Source organism: Natator depressus, chromosome 25, assembly GCF_965152275.1.
Source record: "Natator depressus isolate rNatDep1 chromosome 25, rNatDep2.hap1, whole genome shotgun sequence".
Lineage (NCBI taxonomy): Eukaryota > Metazoa > Chordata > Testudines > Cheloniidae > Natator > Natator depressus.
Window position 1 is genome coordinate 9,579,445 of NC_134258.1, and position 21,655 is coordinate 9,601,099.

Consider the following 21,655-nt stretch of genomic DNA (forward strand, 5'->3'; position numbering starts at 1 on the left):
GCTTTCATACCTACTTCGGGGAAACTAGTAATCAAGTATGGATGTTGGGTGGGAACATGGGGAAGCAGTGCAGGCTTTGGCCCCAGTCCTGCCATCAGATCCACTAGAGTGGAGCTCTAAGTCAGTGGGACTCCACAGGGGTCTGTGCTAAAATCTGATTGCAGGATCAGGCTTTATAACTGGAAAGGGAAGAACTCAGATCATCAGTAGAGTCCTAAGTTTCAGAGTGGTAGCCGTGTTAGTCTGTATCAGCAAAAACAATGAGGAGTCCTTGTGGCACCTTAGAGACTAACACATTTATTTGGGCATAAGCTTTTGTGGGCTAGAACCCACTTCATCAGATGCATGGTGTGGAAAATACAGGAACAGGTATAAATACATGAAATGATGGGAGTTGACTTACCAAGTGTGAGGTCAGTCTAACGAGACAATTCAATTAACAGTAGGGTACCAAGGGAGGAAAAATAACTTTTGTAGTGGTAATGAGTGGCCCATTTCAAACAGTTGACAGAAGGTGTGAGTAAGAGTAGGGGGAAATTAGTGTGGGGGAAATTAGGTTTTGGTTTTGTAATGACCCAACCACTTCCAGTCTTTATTCGGGCCAAATGTGCAGTTTGCAAATTAACTCCAGTTCTGCAGTTTCACGTTGGAGTCTGTTTTTTGCAAACTGGACACCATCACATGCATCTGATGAAGAGGGTTCTAGCTCATGAAAGCTTATGCCCAAATAAATTTGTTAGTCTCTAAGGTGTCACAAGGACTCCTCGTTTTTTTTAATAGTCCTAGAGGATCCAACTTCGGAACTGGGAGACTGCGTCACAGCATTGGGATGAGATAAGAGAGCATTGGGTATATGGACAGGGGGCAGCTGGTGACCATACAGGACACACACCCTTTGGGGGTCTCAGTTTGCTCATACATGAGATCTCCTTACTTCTGCGAAGGCTACCCGCAGGAATTGCTAAATCAGTGGCTGCAACCTTCAGCTGCCACACTCCTAAATCAAGAGCTACAATCACAGGTAGGGACTGAGTGAATGATAAAGAGAGAGAAATGTAGCCCCTTTCTCTGCTTGAGCAAATTGTCCAATGAGCAGCTTTTGATTGTCTCAGATACATTCTTTATTCCCAGTTATTTGCTGATTGGAACTGGAAGTCCCCTAGTATCGGCCCTGTTTCCTAACTGGAGAAGCATAGCTATTAGAATTGGGCTCCTTGTGCAAATCTATTTATGTATATGGCACTCATCACTGTAGTATCTGGGTGCTTCATAAATATTAATGAATTTATCTCCACAAAACCCAGGTGAAGTATCATTTTACAGGGGGGAAACTGAGGCACAGAAAGGTGAAGTGACTGGGCCAGGGTCACCCTGCGGCAGCGAGTCTCAGAGCCGAAGCCTGGCTGTAGGCGGGGGCTCTGCACCTCGGTCAATGCAGCGTGGCTCTCCTCACGTGGACTCTGTGCCAGAGCTGAGAATGGAACCCAGGCGTCCCCGTGTCCCACTCTTTGTGAATGAATATTCAATAGTCACTTGACATTTTGCATTTTAAAATTTGCATAAACCTTCCTGCCAGCCAGCGTGTTTGCCAGAAGCTTGTGCAGAGAATGAACACGACGGAGGGTGCAAACAATGCTGGGGCAAGTGGAGCTTTTCACGTGAATGAAGGCTTGCAGCAGATTTGTTCTGAATGTATCACCTTCTGTATGGAGGACCCACCCCCCTGGGAATTGAAAGGACTGCCAAGGTAGAGCAGAGAATCATGGGGGAATATTCTCTAACTGTTCAGAACCTACAGATCCCCCTCCCCCTTTGTCATTTCAGATAGCAGTAAAACTAGGGCACGGATCCACACGGAGCATAGAATAGCATGAGTAATCTCCCCCAGCCCGCCTCCTCTCTGGGACAGCTACTGTCAAGAACAGGTTTGCTTCAGTATGCACTCGCAGGTTGGGATTATTGCACTCCAGAAACAAAGCTCTGAGAGAATGTCATATAAGATACTTAACCTATGCTCCGTCAGACTATGTCTCTGGCTGGGAAATTTCAGTGCAGAGCAGAACGTTGCCATGTTCTAGCTCCGCGGTCGTGCCCTTTTTTTCCAGGCTGGAGGTCCCAAGATGAGCTCAGAAAGGTGTGTGGGTAAAGTGGGAACAGGCTGCCATGTGCAAGATCCTGCAAATTCACCCTTTAATAGAAGGGGGTGGGTGGAGGCTGCTGATGTGATTGTCCAATGAGAGTTTATTTTGATGACACAGTACTGCTGCCTACATATGTCATTGGTGGGGGGTGTTGTGACTGGTTCTCCTGCTGGGGGTGGAGTTCGCTGGGAGTTAAAACAGCTTTCTGTCCACCATGGAATCCAGTGACGCTCTTGTTAAACATAGGGATTCCCCCCGCCCCTTTAATTTGCTTCCAGATTCTTAGGCTCAGATTTTCTAAAGGAGCTTCTAATATTGGGTTCCTCCACCCCGGGGCTGGGGGGAGAGAAGCTATTTATTTAGGTGCCTAAATATGGGTTTGGATGCCTAATTTTAGGCACGCCAGTTTGAAAGTGTTGGCCGCTCCCAATGGAAGTACCCAGAACGAAAGGCCGCTGCTGGGATGTGGGTGGCAGCAGCTGTTCTGATCACAGCAGGCTCCTTTCTCCTTAGCCCGCCTGGGCTAAGGAGTCTGTAGAAGCCAGCCCTGGGTTTTTAATATTGATGGGCTAGGGAGAGAGCGAGCTCGGCAGCCAAAAGAACGTGTCAGCTGGAAGCAAGGCCATTTTGGGAGCAAAGAATCGACCCACCCTTTTGATTACAACAATATTTTGCCCTTGTTTGGGGGCTTTCATCTGAACGCCGTGAAGAAAACGTTACCCTTGACAATACACCTGTGAGGCAAGTATCAGCGGAGCCTGGGGAGATGAAATTCCCTGCCAAAGCTAAGCCAGCAAACAGGTGGCAGTGTTTGAGGAGGATCCACGAGTCCTGGATCCCAGTCTCCTGCTGTCATCATTAACCGCGCTCTCCGGCTCCCGCAGTCTGAGGGAGAAGGCTGCTGTAGCCAGGGCTTTGGCCTGGCAGCTGAATACTCCCAAAGATGATGCCATAATGGAGGCAGAGGTCACTTTGAAATAGGAAGTCGCCACGGACCGTGCTAAGGGAGAAGCTTGTGCCTTAGCTCGTAGTGTTCGAATGTTTGAACCAAGCTCCTGCCATTTTTATCTCTGATCGTGCAGTTCAGAGAGGAAAATTTTGGCCCAGTCCCTGCTGGCCAGGACTGAGTGTCCCTAAACTCTGTTCCTTACTGAGCTAATGTAACTGTTTAAACCAAGGCAGCCGCTGCTGGAACTTCATACAGAGGCATGTTTGATTTATAATATGAGTCAATTACGCTGCTCTGCCAAAATGCATAAAAGGTACAAGCTGATGACTCAAAGGCAGTTCTCTATTTACATAATGGATTTGTTTCCTAGAGTGGGGGAGGGACGTCTCTGTTAACCTCCATGGACCGAGCCAAAGATGTCACCTCGGAGGAAAGGGCTGGAGTTTCAAATGCAGAGTGGGAGGCACTATACTGCTGCTGTTTTTTTGAGGTTCACAAATGGTACCTGTCCAAATCTGCCCCTTAAATATCAAATGCCACCCAAGAAAACTGATGGGATGGAGTGTGTGTGTGTGTATGTGGTGTGTGTAGCTGTGTCAAAAAGAGCATTTTGATTTTTTTTTATTTAAAAGCAACATGTTTAGAAACACTACTGGACTATGGTCTTCTGATCTAAACCAGTACCTCCGATGACCCTGTTCAGTAATTCTCTGATGCTGACCCCTTATCGATCTGCAGATATACACAGCATAAATCCGTGTAGACTCTAGCAAGGTTTCATCTTCTGAAAATTAATTATTCCTCACATTTCCCTTCCCTCCCCACCCCGCCCTGTGAAATAGGCATTCTCCTCCATTTTAGGTATGAGGAACCTGAGGCACAGTGGTTAGGAAGTCATTGCCGGAGTTGGTATTAGACCTTGGGAGTTCCTAATTCCAAGCCCTTTGCTCAGGTCACAACATCATGTTTCTCTCTGATACCTGACATTCCTGCTCTGATGTGGTCCGTGGAATAGAAGTTAAGAGGCAATAACAGACCTGGAACATTCACCTGTATTGTATGCATCCGATGAAGTGAGCTGTAGCTCACCAAAGCTTATGTTCAAATAAATTGGTTAGTCTCTAAGGTGCCACAAGTCCTCCTGTTCTTTTTGCGAATACAGACGAACATGGCTGCTACTCTGAAACCTGTATTGTATAGATTCAGTTCTTGTGCTTTCAAGGGCCTAGAGTGGAGAGTCAATACAAGGCCTGTGCACCACTTCAGTCCTCAAAATAAGGTTTAAGTGGGACTTTAATTTGTTGGCCTATCCTGATCCTCTCCAGGGGGTGGACTTTACCCTGGGGGTGAGACATCTGCTGGTGTCTGTCTTGCATGGCACAGAGCAATATAATTTTTAGGTGGAGAGACAATACAAGATCAATCCTTGATTAGGTGTTTTGAGAGTGATGATCTGTTTTCTATTTAATACAGCATTCCAGCTCACCGATTACATCACCCCGCCAAAGACTGAAAAGTGTGAGGACCTTTGAATAACGTGACTTTGCAAAGAAGGTAAGTTTAAGTTCAGCTGGAGCAGATGTTTCTCCAGTTACACTGAATTTCCCTAGTGCATCGTATTAGGCACCGCTCTGAAATACAGTGCAGGTTCCGATACGTAGCTAGGGGAGTTTTAACAATGGTGCTATCATAGAAACTCATGTGAAATAACCTCGGTATAATATAAAACATACGCAATTCAAAAGTGTCTTTTAATAAACTGTTCTCTAGACTAGAATATGTGATGAATTAGAAGGCACTCACAAACCTGTGCTGTAATGTAAACCTCTGTCTTCACGAACAAGGTCAGCTCCCAGACTGCTGCACTGGGCAGCACAGCATGGGGAGGAGATGACCAGCCCTCTGTGGAGAAAGAAGTGGTTCGGGACTATTTAGAAAAGCTGGACGAGCACAAGTCCATGGGGCCGGATGCGCTGCATCCGAGAGTGCTAAAGGAGTTGGCAGATATGAATGCAGAGCCTTTGGCCATTAACTTTGAAAACTCATGGCGATCGGGGGAAGTCCCGGACGACTGGAAAAAGGCTAATGTAGTGCCCATCTTTAAAAAAGGGAAGAAGGAGGATCCTGGGAACTACAGGCCAGTCAGCCTCACCTCAGTCCCTGGAAAAATCATGGAGCAGGTCCTCAAGGAATCAATTCTGAAGCACTTAGAGGAGAGGAAAGTGATCAGGAACAGTCAACATGGATTCACCAAGGGCAAGTCATGCCTGACTAATCTAATTGCCTTCTATGACGAGATAACTGGCTCTGTGGATGAGAGGAAAGCAGTGGACGTGTTGTTCCTTGACTTCAGCAAAGCTTTTGACATGGTCTCCCACAGTATTGTTGCCAGCAAGTTAAAGAAGTATGGGCTGGATGAATGGACTATAAGGTGGCTAGAAAGTTGGCTAGATTGTCGGGCTCAACGGGTAGTGATCAATGGCTCCATGTCTAGTTGGCAGCTGATATGAAGTGGAGTACCCCAAGGGTCGGTCCTGGGGCCGGTTTTTTCAATATCTTCATCAATGATCTGGAGGATGGTGTGGATTGCACCCTCAGCAAGTTTGCAGATGACACTAAACTGGGAGGAGAGGTAGATACGCTGAAGGGTAGGGATAGGATACAGAGGGCAAATTAGACGAATTGGAGGATTGGGCCAAAAGAAATCTGATGAGGTTCAACAAGGACAAGTGCAGAGTCCTGCACTTAGGACGGAAGAATCCCATGCACCGCTACAGACTAGGGACCGAATGGCTCGGCAGCAGTTCTGCAGAAAAGGACCTAGGGGACGAGAAGCTGGATATGAGTCAACAGTGTGCCCTTGTTGCCAAGAAGGCCAATGGCATTTTGGGATGTATAAGTAGGGGCATTGCCAGCAGATCGAGGGACGTGATCGTTCCCCTCTATTCGACATTGGTGAGGCCTCATCTGGAGTACTGTGTCCAGTTTTGGGCCCCACACTACAAGAAGGATGTGGAAAAATTGGAAAGAGTCCAGCGGAGGGCAACAAAAATGATTAGGGGACTGGAACACATGACTTATGAGGAGAGGCTGAGGGAACTGGGATTGTTTAGTCTGCGGAAGAGAAGAATGAGGGGGGATTTGATAGCTGCTTTCAACTACCTGAAAGGGGGTTCCAAAGAGGATGGATCTAGACTGTTCTCAGTGGTAGCAGATGACAGAACAAGGAGTAATGGTCTCAAGTTGCAGTGGGGGAGGTTTAGGCTGGATATGAGGAAAAACTTTTTCACTAGGAGGGTGGTGAAACACTGGAATGCGTTACCTAGGGAGGTGGTGGAATCTCCTTCCTTAGAAGTTTTTAAGGTCAGGCTTGACAAAGCCCTGGCTGGGATGATTTAATTGGGGATCGGTCCTGCTTTGAGCAGGGGGTTGGACTGGATGACCTCCTGAGGTCCCTTCCAACCCTGATATTCTATGATTCTGTGACACCTAATCTCTTGGGAGTCTATTGATCATTTTGTATTACAGTGGTTCCTAGACTGCCCCATCTCCCCGAAAATGAGGTTAAGGACTTATTGTGCAAATTGCTTTACTTACATATGGAGAGAGACCAGCCATGCCCTGAAGAGCTTACAATCAAGCTAAACCAAGGTGGTGGGGAGGAAATATTATCATTCCCACCCCCACCCTCCCAGGTTGGAAATGAGACCCGGAAAGGTTGAGTGACTCGCTCAAGGTCACAGAAGAAATCTGTTGCAGAGGTAGGCCACCCTCCATCTGTTCCTGTGGCAATATCCTCTCTAAGGCAGTCTACTCTCGAGCAGTACGGTGAGGGGAAGCCTCTTCCAGGCCATACTTTGACACAGTATCCCCTAAACATGAACAGAGTTTCCTCTCAGCCTAGTGCACTCTAGGGCAAATATGCCACACAGTAGAAACATAGCCATGACCCATCCCCAATCCTGTACCAACACAGTGACCCACCCTTATAACACAATCTGGGCTGATATATCCCCTCCTGGATGGGTGAGGATGAGCCTTGCAGGGCATTTGGGCTGTGTGGGGTTTTCCAGGTGTCTTCACACAGCGAGATGAATTGCAGTTTGCAGAGGGAGAACTGTTCACAGAAAGGCATCGGTCGTGCCCCTGAAGGACACAACTGACTCCCCCCGACTGCAGTGGGGGGGCACTGGGCAGAGCTGAGCCCAAGGAAGATGGAACAGAGGGGAGGAGAAAACACTGCAAGGCAGTTTAGCAGTGATGTTGCAGTCTCAGTCCTGGAGAAGTGTAGCAGTCACTGGGTGATGTTACATAGATCTGGGGAGGTAGTGTGGGAAAGTTGTTTAGCAGCTGGGGACAACTAGTGAGAGTGAGAAGGTGGAACCCAAGGAGCCGCCAGACCAGCCTAGAGATGGAAGGAAACTATCACAAAAGCTCCAAGCGACTGAGCATAGTCACCCTCCTGCTGCTATCACCCTCTGGAAAGGCTCCAGGAACGTCATGTCGATTCCATTCCGATGGGCTGATAACTTTGTGTTTGTCCCACATCAGCCTCCATAGCTCCGCCCAGCTTTGTAGAGAGAAGTCTCCAGTAGCTCTCAGCACCTGGCCTCTCTGCAGGCTTCCTGCGTCCCACGGTCGGACAACCTATTCATCCTCTTTGTTGTTATCACAGCAGATGCCTTCAGTCATGCAGTTTGCCACCTGGATTCTAGGTAATGTTTAAAGCACAACCTGCGTTCTTCATGCCTCCTGTCCTGAAATATGGATTGTTGGGATATTTGACTGAGGTGACACCTGTGATAGCAGCTTGAGCTGCATGGCTCAGTAGGAAGGAGAAGGCAAGATGAAGATTCTCCCTCGTTCTCATGCCTATTACGCTATGTGCATAGACACAGGGCTCCATGCCCAGTCTGCTAGAGAACCTACTGCCCATTTGTGACGGGGTCCCCGGGCTGCAATCTGGACTGTGGGACTGCTGAGTTGCCTCTCACACTGTGATGCTGGTGTCAAACTACAACCCTCCGACAGGCTCTGCACTTACACAGACATCCACAGGCAGGGACACATCCAGCTGTGTTACATGAATGATCTCCCAGCAGCTCATGAACCATCAATAGGGAGACTCCAGGCAGTTCCCCCCAGCCTTGCACCCTAGAACTGTACCGTCTTGCCCTGGTCAGAAGCCTGGCCAGTGTGAGTTCATTACTTAGTTCGCCCCTCTCTTGCCATGAAGGGGACCTGCACTGGCCTTTGTAAATTGAGCTGAGATTTCCCCGGCACTTCAGTCAAAACACACTGTTTTAGGTAAATTAGAAAACAGATTTATTAACTACAGAAAGAGAGATTTTAAGTGATTATAAGTGGTAGGCATAAAGGTCAGCGCTAGTAACCTTAAGAAAATGAAAAGCAAACATGCATTCTAAATCTTAAACTTTAGTCTAAGCAAGAGTTGAATCAAACAATGTCTCACCCTGACAGATGGTACAAGCAGGTCACAGTTCCTCAATACACAGGCTGGGACTCCCCCCTAACACTTCCAGCCTGAGACCAAACTTCCCCAGTTCAATGTCTTTGTCTTCCAGACGTTCTTCCAGATGTTGAGCTGAGGTGGGGGGCGGCCAAGTGATGATATCACTTCCCCTTATACTTTCTTCCCGCTTGCTGGAAAGATCCTGGCTGTGACGAGGGGATCAGGCAGTCCCCATTGGTCAAGCAGTCTCTATTGTCTACGTGCTTTCTCTAAGGAGTCTCTGGGATAGTGGATTCATTTCTTAATGGGTCTTGATGAGCCTTTAACACTGGCTGGCTATTGTTGTAACTGAAAGGCTGGTTGTGGGTGTTCCCAAATTCACAACGCATTTCAGTAACCTATAGCAATACTTCATAACTTCACATACAATGATAGTACATAAAATCCAACAGGATATAAATGTTCAGCAGATCAAGACATTTAAAATGATACCACACAAAAATATATCATAATTGTATCACTATGGTGAATATGGGGGCCCCATGATGCTACTTTGAGGTACAGAGTGTCACACCATTGTGTAACTGGGAGTTGCCTCTTGAAGATCAGGACCCAGAGATAAATCCAGAGGACGGGCATGGACTAAGAAGAACAGTGAGGAAAAGCGTCTCTCTGAGGATGCGGAAGGTGGAGATGGGACTAAAGAGAAGTTTGATGATGGGGAGGAAGAGACGCAGAGGAACTACAATTTTTGGGATCTATGCTTTTTGGATAATGTGATCAGGGCAGATTAAGATCCAGCCAAGCTTCTTGGGGAAACATTTAGCTTAGTGTTCGCTCCCTGCTCACCTAAACAAAAGGTATAAAATGTCTGTTGCATGTGGAATTTTTCTTATGCTGGGGGAAATATAAATGCATTTGAAATAGCAGAGTTTCTGACAGTCTGTGTTCCTCCACCATCAACATTTTGCATGAGAGAAAAACATACGTGGTTGTGATCCTCAGATGATGTAAATCTGCCTCGCTGCATGAAGTCAATGGAGTGACACTGATTTTCACCAGCTGGCGAATCAGACTTGTGACAGTTGGATTCTATTCTAAAATTCATTATGATATTAAATTATAAGAGTTGGCAATGCTGCCATTATCTTACACAGATTTGGGGTATTCAAACATCAGAAGACAGATCAAAAACATGATTTCATCTTTATTTTAAAATCTCATGATTTTGGGGGTCAGTTTTGTGATTTCTTGAGGCCTGATTCATGGTTTATTTATTTATTTTAATTTGTTGTTTTTTTTTTTACTTTGGGGGTTGGCAAGACAGTGTCTGATAAATAGGAAAGATTTTCTGTTGTATAAAGTCTTAATGGACGGTAGATGTAACTTCCCCCAATATTTAGATTTTATGCCATTGCTTTTTTATTTCTGGGTTACAGGAACCAAAAGGCTTGTGTTCCATAATCAATGCAGGAAGGTTGAGTTGAAAGATCATTTGCAAATGAAGAAAAGCATGTGTGGCTTTTCCTGGATGGGTTTTATTTCATCCATATGTCAGTTAAGGCGGTTTTAAGGTTTCATCCATATGTCAATTAAGGCCGCGTGTTTTTTTTTTTTCTCTCACTAGGATTGTTCTGGTGTAGCTTGGCTCATTTTTTTTAAATGTTGGGGAAGCTATTGTGCTAATGGGAATCTAATGTGTATTTTTCCTTTTGCTTGTCATTGGCAAATGAGAGACCAAAGTTTTGATGGGAGAGCGCAGTGTTTGTGTCTCCTCTGAAATATGCTGCATCAACTCCAGGCTGACTTCTGCTGACACACAGACAGGCTCCTTAGGAATTTAAAGATGCAGTACAGAGAAAAATCATAAGTTTTGTAGCAATGTACATTACTATGAGGTCTGATGCAAACATTTTTGCACAGGTCTGTTTAACACCAGGGATGAGGCTGAATCAAAATCCCAGCTCCAAATAGCTCCCGATAGTGCCCCATACCAAAAACAAATAAACAAACAAACCGCACAACAGCTTTGTGGAGCCAGGTTTGTTGTGGGGCTTGGGTTAGCCCTGTTGTTGCTCTTGTGCAATAGTTTGAGCCTCAGATATATGATGCGGTGGGGAAGGAAGCAAGCTAGAAGTACCAGGAAATGTTGATTTCACGTTTGGTGGGGGCAGTTTCTTGGGAACCCCTTGCTCTAATGACCCCCAATTTGGACAACCAACCCTCCCCCACACCCTGATGATGCACAGCTGTTTTCAAGGCAATCTAAGTATGCATGTGGATTTCAGAGCACTTAACAAAACTGGCTGTTAATAGTGAGCTAGTCTGAACCTTAACTAGACTGGTGCTACGGGCCCTCTGTAACACTGCAGACAGGGCATAGAGGCCCCAGTCACCAGTCAGGCCCACTACATCTTGTAGAGAAGATTCCTGTTCCATAGGCACCGACTCTGTGGGTGCTCCGGGGCTGGAGCACCCATGGAAAAAAAACAGTGGATGTTCAGCACCTGTCGGCGGCCCCTCAGATCAGCTCCTCCTTCTCTCGCCCACAGCGCCTCCCATCCACCAGCGATCAGCTGTTCAGCCATGTGAATTAGGCACTGGGGGAGAGCAGGAGGAGCAGGGGCAGGAGAGGCCAAGCACGGGCAGGGAGTGCTCAGGGGAGGGGGCGGGTCGGGGCAGGAAGAGGCGTGGCAGGGGTGAGAAGAGGCCGGGTCTTGGTGGAAGGGGTGGAGTGGGGGTGGGGCCTAGGGCAGAGCAGGGGTCGAGCACCCCTGGGGAAATGTGGGGTGAAATCCTGGCCCCATTCAAGGGTTTTGCAGAAGAGTTTTAATGCCAGAAAAGATTTGGGTTTTAAGCAGAGCTGGTCAGAAACCAAAATTTCTATTCCCTGGGAAATCCTGAAAGTAAACAGAAAAAAATCCATTCCAAACAGGAGTTTTCCAATTTCCAGCGGGATGAAAGTTCCGAAAAATGTTGATTTGGAACAACTTGGGTTGTTTTAGTAACGGCGAAACCTTTTGGTGAGGCTTTTATATTAAAATATAATCGTAAATAGATCAATAAATACGAATATTTACATACAATATGCAGCTGAAGTGAAATGTTCCGACATTACTGAAATGCAACGAGAAAGTGAAAGCGGAGTGTCAACGTTTCCCATCGAAAATGTTGTCGGAATCCTCACATTCCCCACTCGCCGTTTTCATTCGGCTGAAATTGAATTTTTCTGACAGAAAACTATTCCATCAATTATTTTGACAGGCTCTATTTTTAAAGTCTCCATGGTATATTTTAACCCCCCCCCCGTCTATCAAAAAGATGAAGGGCCGGCTTGACCCCAGCAGGGTTTGAATCTACATTTGGCAGGTAGCCTAGGTCTTTCCAATCCAATGCTTCAGATGAGTGGAGCCTACAAAGATGCTGTCAATGGCCAAGGCCCCAAGGCCTGCAGGTTTCAGCACAGCTGCATTTCAGTTTTATTAACAAAAAGCATTCGATGCCCTTCGCGATCCACACACAGAGCCGAGCCTTTGCACGCTGCAGCTGAGGTCGATTGTTGCTCTTCGGCGGTTTATGACCTTGCCACGGGACTAATAATTAACATCCTGCATCTCCGGCTTGGAGGCTGGGAAGCAGAAAGGTGTGTGTTTAATTTTTTTCCTTCCTTTCTCCCTTTTCTCTCTCTCTCTCTCTCTCTGTTTTTTTTTAAAGAAAAAGTTCTAATGATTTACTCCCTGGCACGGGGGTCGAGGCCTGCGGGCAACAGCCAATCAGCTGCCAGACGCAAGTCCATTTGGAGTAGTGCCATGGAAACCAGGGTGTTATTGCTGTTGTCAGAGGAAGACAACAGCACAGTGCTGCAAAGGCCTTGCAGCAGAGGGAGGACCAGATCTCTGGAGCTCAGACTGGGGGATCAGATCGTTGTGAACCTGGCCCCTTTAGCCTGGACGCTCTACCCGGCAGCACAGGGAGGTGTTGGACCAGCAGCAGTGACATTAGTTACGAGTTCTAATATTGTTGGTCAGGGCCTGGCTAAATTTGTGCATCCTTCCGAGCAATCTCCAGCGCACAATTTCAGTCCAGGTTAGAGGACTGGGACGATGAGTCAGCATAGCACAGGGCTATGGTGTTGCCAGTGTGTCCCGGTTTAGAAATGGGGTGTGCCAATGAGTCCTGTCCTTGATTCTGTAGCCACAACTGCCTTGTCCGGGCCGGGACTTAGGGAGACCTTGTGTGATGACATTAGGAGCTCGAGAGAACCACAGGGTCTATCTGTGTCCAGCAGTCTCAGGAGTGAATTCCCCCCTCTATGGTCATGGCAACACAGTGCTGTCTCTTTACAGAGGAGAGGCAGTATGGCCTAATGGATACAGCATGGCCTAGCACTCCAGCTCTTTTTATTGTTTGTAGCCCATTTCATGACTTTAATGTGCAATTTGCATGCATGATTTACCCCTGTCATATAAAATGATACATATGCACACTAGGGTCTGTACAACAAAAACGGCACCCTCCCTCCCCAAAGCCCAGCACCCCAAGCTGTTGTCTGGGTCTCCTGCCCCTAAATCTGGCCCTACTCACTAAACCAGGAACTGCAGTTCAGCGATGGATGGGATGATCCCCGTGTGATTACCATCAAAGGCTGTATAGAAATGTAAAACACTATTGTGACCGAAGTGTTCAGCTTGCATTCTGGGAGAGCTGAGCCCGGCAGTGGGCAGGGCAAGGGTTAATTAATGCTCAGCATCGTAATTCTCCTGGGTGAAGCTGTGCTGGAGGAAACAGACACTGATTTTTTTTTTATATATTTTGATTTAAAAAAAAAAGAAAACAAGCCCCCAAATAATAATCTATAGATCAAAAAAATGAGTGCTTTCAGGAGAAAGCCGAGGGTTGTGCATTGGGCGAGATGCCAGCCTCTGCCACCCTTTGGAAATTAATCTAATTGTCAAGACTTACCTTGAGCTTTTGACCTCTTCCAGAGGTGAGAAAGGGCCCACTTCCCAGAGCCGCACGGCTGGGTAAGATATTGAGCGTGATGCTTGTTAACATGAGAGACTGAGAGAGACACAAGCCTGTATTTTTTTTTTTATGCTCTCAGTAGATTTTGTGATTGTGCGTGTGTATGTGAATCATAACCCCTCGCTGCCCTCAGACATCAATAGGTGTAACTCAGGGAGACATTCAGAAACCTGGGAGCAATGAGGAAACATCAGACCTTCCCTGCATCCTCCTCTGTTTCTCTCACCCCCCTGTGCAGCTGGCAAAACCGTGCAGCGCAGCAAGGACAAAGTGTGGATGTTGAGAGAGGCCCCTGGGACCACTTCAGTGGTTGGAGGGAGACCTGATTAAACCATTAAGGAGAGGCAGGGAAGAGGGAGAACATCATTTTCCTTTCTGGGGGATGATTATTGGGTGTCTGCACTGTAGTAGCATGTAGAGACCCTCGCCAAGATCAGGGCCCTGTTGTGCAACGTGCTGTATGGACACATCGCAATGATACAAAAAGTGGTCTATCATATCGGAAACGCTATTTCACTAGGAGGGTGGCGAAGCACCAGAATGGGTTACCTAGGGAGGCGGTGGAATCTCCATCCTTAGAGGTTTTTAAGGCCCGGCTTGACAAAGCCTTGACTGGGATGATTTAGTTGGTGTTAGTCCTGCTTTGAGCGGGGGGTTGGACTAGATGACCTTCTGAGGTCTCTTCCAACCCTAATCTATGATTCTATCATCTCGTCCACCCCCACCTGCGCTGAGGCAGAACCCAAGTCCACCTAGACCATCCCTGACCGATGTTTGTCTGTGGCAACGTTTCCACAAATTTCGACAGTTTCCTGATGTTGACCTTGAAGGATGATTCACCCTGGGCGCATGGTGTTTATTGGTTGCCAGTTGTTCTCCCAGGTGGATCCATACCCAGTGTTTACTGCCCTGTTGTCATGCAATGGTTAAAGTAGAGCTTTCCATTTAGTTCAAATTTCAAAGGAAACCACAGGAGGAAAAGATCGGCCAAATTTTTGTGACTCTTTCTCCCCCCCACACAGACTTTTTTTTTTTTTTAAATAAGCTTTGAACCCTTTGTAGCTCTGGGGTCAGAAAATAAAGATTGGTCTCTTACCACTACTCCCGTACATCATCATTACACCAGCCAAAATGTTCATCACCCAGTCAAGGACCAGAGCTATACCATGTGGACTTAAATGCCTTAGTCGGATGCCAGGAGAACTGGGTTCTTTCCCTAGCTCTGCCACTGATATACTGATGGACCTTGGGCAAGTTGCCGGACCTCTCCAAGGACCAAACAGCTGCTGAGACAGAACAATCCATTTGTCAGCAGTGGGGAATCCCCCCAGGGTCAGGTGCAAGGGGGCATGCGGGCAGATGCCAGAGTCTATGGGAAGCTTGCTCAGCTGCTGCCTGGGCTGTTCCTGTTCTATCCTCCACCCTCAACTTCCCCCCCCCCCCCAAATATTCGGTGCATTCAACAGAAATTAGACAGAGAAGGCCCAGTGAGTCTCCCCGCTACTCCGACCTCTCCTGCCTGGCATTGGTAGGTACCAGAAATAAGCATTGGGGTTGAAATCCTACCTGCCCAGTGCCTGCTTCCCAGTCTTCCCTTCTCGGAAGGACTGAGACACACACTCTCTCTCTCTGTCTCTGCTTCTTCCTTCCCCGTCAATCCAGCTCCTTCCCCCACCTGAACCTGGCTTCAAAGCTGCTCACTGTTTCCTTCCTGACCCTGCTCCCAGGACCAGCCTTCCACTCGCTCCTTCCCTTGCTTGGATCTGGCTGGCGGGCATCAGGGTAGGTGTCAGCTAGCCCACACTTGACTCTGAGTCCCCTTCATAGCATGTGCAGCAGCAGCCTGAGCCCTGCAGTGGAGCAGGTACTGAGGGGGCATTTCAGGTGAAAATTCCTCCATGTGACCAAGCCATGTACTCGGCCTCTGAAGGGACTAGTATAAAATTAGCTCTGTGGAGTTCTGACCTGCATGTATACTGTGCGGAGCTGGGCCCTGAAGGAGTCATGACTTACTACTCTTGAGCTCTGAGGCCCCTATCAGAACTGGGGCCTCATTGTGCAAGGTGCTGTACATACACAGAGCAAGATGCTGTCCCTGCTCAGAAGAACATCCCTTCTCATCTGGAAGAGATGTGAATTCATGTCTCTGGAGGAAAGGGCTTGTGTGGGGAGACACAAATGGTAGGAGCAGAAGGAAGATAAACAGAACACAGTTCCATGCATGGACATGTGTAAGGCTGTAAAAACTGGAGTGTAAGGGTCGGGGGGTGGTAACAAGGGAAAATGAGAAAAGAATTTGGCTTTTAATGCTGTAATGAACTGGCTAGTGTCTGAGTGGCATCACTGCCCTCTGTTGAATGGAATCAGAACTGCTCTGCTGTGTGTCATAAGCCCTGATCTACTAATAGAGATTCTCCATCAGCTCAGGTGGTGGTGGAATTGCCACATGGTTCTGCAACAGAGAAGAGCCATGGTTGAAGTATGCTGGGTTTCCCTTTCATTCTGTCACAGTATATTGTGTGTATGGTGCCAGAAGACAGGCAAACTTTCCCCCCTAGTCTCTGCTGCAAGATGGAGACAGTAGCATGAACCTACCTCAGAAGACTGATGTGAGGTTTAAATGCTCTAAGATCTTTGAGTGAAAGCAGATGGGCAAAGCACTGGGGGCCAGATCTGAGGTCAGTGGCTGCAGCTTTTCTGATATCAGTGGAGTTCAAAATCTTACACTGCCTTTAAAGCTTGCCATGTTAATGTCAAAATATTGTGGAGCGTGTCAGAGTGTGCCGGTGCTGATCGGCAGCCGCATCTGTGCTTGTGCGTGGGCGTTAGTGTGTGTGTTTGTGCACGCCCGTGAGCATTTCTCCACGTGTGGACAAACATACCTTGAGCATGTTGGGGGTGTGTGTGCACATGTGTGCAAGTTCGCCTTGGTCAGTGTGCATGTGACCATGTACTTAAGTGAGTACTAGTGTGTGCAAATGTATGTGTGGGTGTGAATGTTGATTGTGCAACTGGCTTTTGGTAGGCATGTCCCCACAAACATATAAACACGATCTGTGCACATGATAGCATGCCCCAAGCAAGCATAGGTATGGTCACAGACATGCTTGGCTATCTGCCCATCTGTGACATTATCATTCACGTATGGGTGAGAGCATCTGTAGATTCGCGGATCTATGTTCAGCAGCAAAATCAGACCCAGGATTTCAGAGCTCACAAGCCCACAGCTAATTTGTAAAGCAGAACAGGGAAGCAGTCCAGGTGGGACCTCTTTGATAAAACCCCGCTCATCTTAACTGGGTCACATGCAAATTTTAGTTCCGATCTGTATCCACAGTGGAGTCTGGGCTTGGGTCAATATTGTTGCCTGTTGAAGGGAAGGCAGACTTGTCTCTGTAATTCTCATGGCTTAGGCAGTAGTTAAAGTGTGGAGAAAAAGAGATTTAGATCTTATTCCCTGTCAGGTTTGCTCAATGCTGAGAAGCCATTTTCTTTTAGTGAGCTCTCAGCCATCCAAGTTACCCTGAGCTCTCTGTTCTGCTTGTTTTTTCTGGCTCTCTTTGCAAATCCCTTTCTCTCCCCCGCCTCCCTCTCCAATTTAGGCAGCAGTGAGAGAGCAAAGCTTTTCCATAGGCTGTTATGTGTCAGGAGTTAACATCTTGTAGCAGCTTCAGCAGTCTCAAGTGGGACCAGATCCACAGCTGTCAGTATCTAATTAAATCTTAACAAGTAGAGCTGGAGTCATTCATGCCAGTCTCTCGACTTCAGCCAATAGCCTGAAGATCCTTGATCCTATTGGGATGTGCATTAGCCCATGGAAAACTCAAATCCACCAGAATGCATTCCCATTATGGGCCAAATTCTGCCCTAATTTATACCCCGTGGAATTGCACAGACTTCAAAGTGCCATAATTCAGGGCAGGATTTGGCCCTATGGGCCATATCCAGTTTGGAGTAAAATGGGAACGTAGCATTCTCACCACAGCTTATCAGCAGGGTTTGAGCATTGGGCTTTCTGCACTGCAGCACAGACCTCTGCTATGTGAGCTAAAGGAGTCATTCCTTTGGGGCGGGGGAATCAGTAGTAGGTTGTTTTCTATATGGAATGGGTACTAGGGCCACATGGGACAAACTTTCCTAGGTGTATCTCTCATGGAAGGCTGAGTCATAGTCAGTAGAACTGGTTGGGAATTTTCCAGCAGAATGTATTTTGTTGGAAAATGCTGATTTAGTTTAAACTGAAACTGTTCGCAGGAAAGAGTCAGTTTCAACGAATTTCCCTATTTGAAACAAAGTTGAAATTTTTTTTTAAAATTGTTGACATGTCCCATTTTTATATTTTCAGAAAGAAAAGTTTTGCTTTTCAGTTCAAAATGGTTCTTTGCTTTGAAATTTTAATTAATTTATACTAAAAAAATAGAAAAAAAATGAAATCAAACCCAAAATGTTTAGGAATTATTGAAATGAAACATTTTGATTGACCTGATTCCCAATTGTCGTTCACATTAACAGTTTGAGAAAATTTTTGAGATTCTGACTCTTTGTCCCGATTTGGGATGGGGCATTTTTTTGGAAATCTCAAATTCTCATGGGATGGGAAACCCATTTCCTGACCAGCTCTAACAGTCATGAAGGCCCAAGGCCCAAGAGATGGTGCAAATGACATGTTCATGTTGCAAATTCCCCAAATGTCCATCTTATGCAAGGTGCACCCGTTTATCACTCTCATACGACTGGGTATGGGTCAGGTGCGAGAGGGGGTGTGGCAGAGGGCAGACCTGCCTCTTGGCCATTCTGTACCTCTACAGTGTCCCATACTGGCCCCTGCAGCTTCTAAATAGCTGGGGAGAGACACAAGCTGCACAAGGCTGAATCTGTCTCAGTGGGCCTGGTAATTTACACCACTGCTGAACTGGTTTCAAAGACTCCTAAGGGGGTCTCACCTGCTTCCCCTAGCCTAGATTTTAGCCCAGCAGGGCTGTGCCTGTTGCCATGGCCAGCAAAGATGCCTTCCCACTGTACATACTGGGAATGTTTCTTGTATCGGTCGGGCTCAGATCTGGATCAACCAATATATTCAGCTGGGTGAGATTTTCACAGCCAGGCAGAACACATCGGCTGGGTCCAATGTAAAGTTTTGTGGTGCAGCATGACTGTTCTGTACCTGTGTAACACGTCTTGCTGGAAGATCACAAAAACGCTTTCAACCAATAACAAATAAAGTCTTGGCTAGAAGCACAGGAATTGTCAGCCTGGATCAGACCCAAGGTCTAGTAGCCCATTTTCCTGTCCCTGTCTTTTTTTTTTAGATTTTTTAGTATAAATTAATTAAAATTTCAAAACAAAGAACCATTTTGAACTGAAAAGCACCAGATGCTTTGGGTGAAGGTGTGTAAGAACCTCACGGGAGGCAGATGTGAGATAATCTGTCCCTCGCATTAGGTCTTCTTTAATTCCTGATCTCTTTAATAGTTAGAGACTGGCTTAAGGCCTGAAGCCTGAGATTGAATATCCCTTACAATATGTTTGTTATAATTAATTATGTAGTGTGACAAAGTTCCTGCTCTACCTTGGTGGGTCTTGTGCTTATTGGCGGATTTGCTCGCCTTGGAGCTCACGGCAGCCCTCAGCTTGGCCGTTTTTCTGAATTCACAGTCCAGGTCGACTCCTCCCGTGTCTGACCAGGAGTTGGGAGGATTTGGGGGGAACCCAGGCCCACCCTCTACTCCGGGTAACAGCCCAGGGCCCTGTGGAATGCAGCTGTCTAGAGTGCCTCCTGGAACAGCTGTGAGACGGCTACAACTCCCTGGGCTACTTCCCCATGGCCTCCTCCCAACACCTTCTTTATCCTCACCATAGGACCTTCCTCCTGGTGTCTGATAATGCTTGTACTCCTCAGTCCTCCAACAGTCCACGTTCTCACTCTCAGCTCCTAGTGCCTCTTGCTCCCAGCTCCTCACACACACACCACAAACTGAAGTGAGCTCCTTTTTAAAACCCAGGTGCCCTGATTAGTCTGCCTTAATTGATTCTAGCAGCTTCTTGATTGGCTGCAGGTGTTCTAATCAGCCTGTCTTAATTGTCTCCAGAAGGTTCCTGATTGTTCTGGAACCTTCCCTGTTACCTTACCCAGGGAAAAGGGACCTACTTAGCCTGGGGCTAATATATCTGCCTTCTGTTACTGTCCTATAGCCATCTGGCCCAACCCTGTCACAGTAGGCAGTGTAGTTGTAGCTGTGTCAGTCCCAGGATTTTAGAGCTGAAGAAGAGCTCTGTGTGGCTCAAAAGCGTGTCTCTCTCACCAACAGAAGTTGCTCCAATGAAACATATTACCTCACCTACCTTGTCTCTATAATTAATTATGGTAACTTTGGATAAACTTGATATAAATTTCCAATCCCTTTTCTTTCCAGTCTCATTCAACTTTGTTTTCATTCCATAAATTTCACAGTTGTTTTTGCAAAATGCTACAAAGTTTCCTGTAGTTATAATTTTTAATTAAAAAAAAAACTACTAACTTTTTCTCATGACGAAAAGAAAACAAGCAAGTGAAAGAGAGCCAAGCAAAACACCACCGGCGAAAAACTGGTGAAAATTCATAACCAACTGGGCATTCTCCTTGCATGTTACGGGCCAGATTTTACTCTTACTTCTACCAGTGTAAATCTATTCTATTGCAAACATCATGGGGTAATTGAAATTTAATCCAATGCGAGTTGGATCGCGCTGCTGAAATTGAAAGCAGAATCTGTCCTGTAGATTCTGAAGTGAGGCATTCTGTGCTTGCTGGACGCACTGCATTTCCAAGTTGGTGGGTTGCTTTGGACACATTTTTCTTGTTTTAAAACCAAGGCACAGAGAAATCTAACATCCACTTTCTCGCCGTTTTCCACTCCCTTTCCCCTGCAAATGGCTTATTAAACAGTCCTGAGCCGGATGGAGTGAAGATGCGTCTTATTCCTTGCCTTGCTGTCGTCATGCCTGGTTGCTCATAATAAATCACCAGCAGCCACAGGAAAGTGGGGGTTAACAATGCATGACTCTGTCTTCTATCTCCCTACCCAAGAGGGACTGAGGAGTGAGGAATGACCGAGGTTTTGCTGTTTAAAAAGGAGGTGCCCGGACTATGACATGTAATTTATGAAATAATACAGATGCCCCAACGTTGCTGGGAAGAACTTGGTTCTGAACTAACAATACAGAAGAATGGTGCTATTAGGAGTTAGTACTGGGATGTATGTTGAATATGAATGGATTTGTGCACAATGGGTTGCCTTATTGAAGTTTTGATGGCCCCTCTGGCAAGATGATCTGAGAAAAAGGAGAGAGCAGAGACTGCACACAAATGCTAGTGAATGAGTTATCCAGAAAAGAAGTTGAGAGAACAAGAGACAATTATAGAAGGAAGCAGGGACATGATTTTCCTGTGTAATTTCAGTCACCTAGAACAGTCTACCTGGCCCCATAAGAGAATTCTTATTTGAAAAAGCTAACTGAGGGGATCAGATATATGTTTCTGCTGCTTTTATTATCAAAAGAGTTTGTATTAGCTCAGTTTTCACTCGGAATTCAAGAAGTAAATGTTTCCTTCCTAGCAATTTTATATATTCATCCCTTTGGCTAGGGCCTTTGATGCCAAAAAGTGCAATTAGCAAGTGTCGGATGTGCAGTTTGACTTCTAACAAGCGAAACTCCCATTGTAAATGAAAAGTGGTGCTTTTATAAAAAGCAACGTTCCCTCACCCTGTTTCTCCATAATTTATTCTGACTGATATATACAGGAGCCAGCATGCAGGCACACACACGGGTATATAATATAACATCGATTTTGTCATCCATAGACCTTAAAGCACTTTACAAAGGAAAGGTAAGCGGCGTGATTTATAGAACCATGGAATCACAGTTTTGCTTAAACAGGACATTTATTGAACAAAAACAGCTACAACTACAGACATAGACAAATGAGTGTCCACGCAGCTTGAGTTCCAACTCAGTATGGCTTTATTTACCAGCGACCAGCCCCTGCATGGAATTCAATACTGCACACAGAGAAATCTAGTGGCTGAA

At 46.4% G+C, this 21,655-nt stretch overlaps 1 long non-coding RNA gene across 1 annotated transcript in view; it reads left to right on the forward strand.

Moving 5' to 3' along the window:
• The first annotated feature begins 4,606 nt into the window (after positions 1 to 4,606).
• LOC141977841 (uncharacterized) overlaps positions 4,607 to 21,655 on the forward strand; it is a 146,737-nt gene continuing 129,688 nt past the window's right edge. Inside the window, exon 1 of the long non-coding RNA XR_012636292.1 lies at positions 4,607 to 4,644. This is a non-coding gene — a long non-coding RNA (uncharacterized LOC141977841). The remainder of the gene's footprint in view (positions 4,645 to 21,655) is intronic.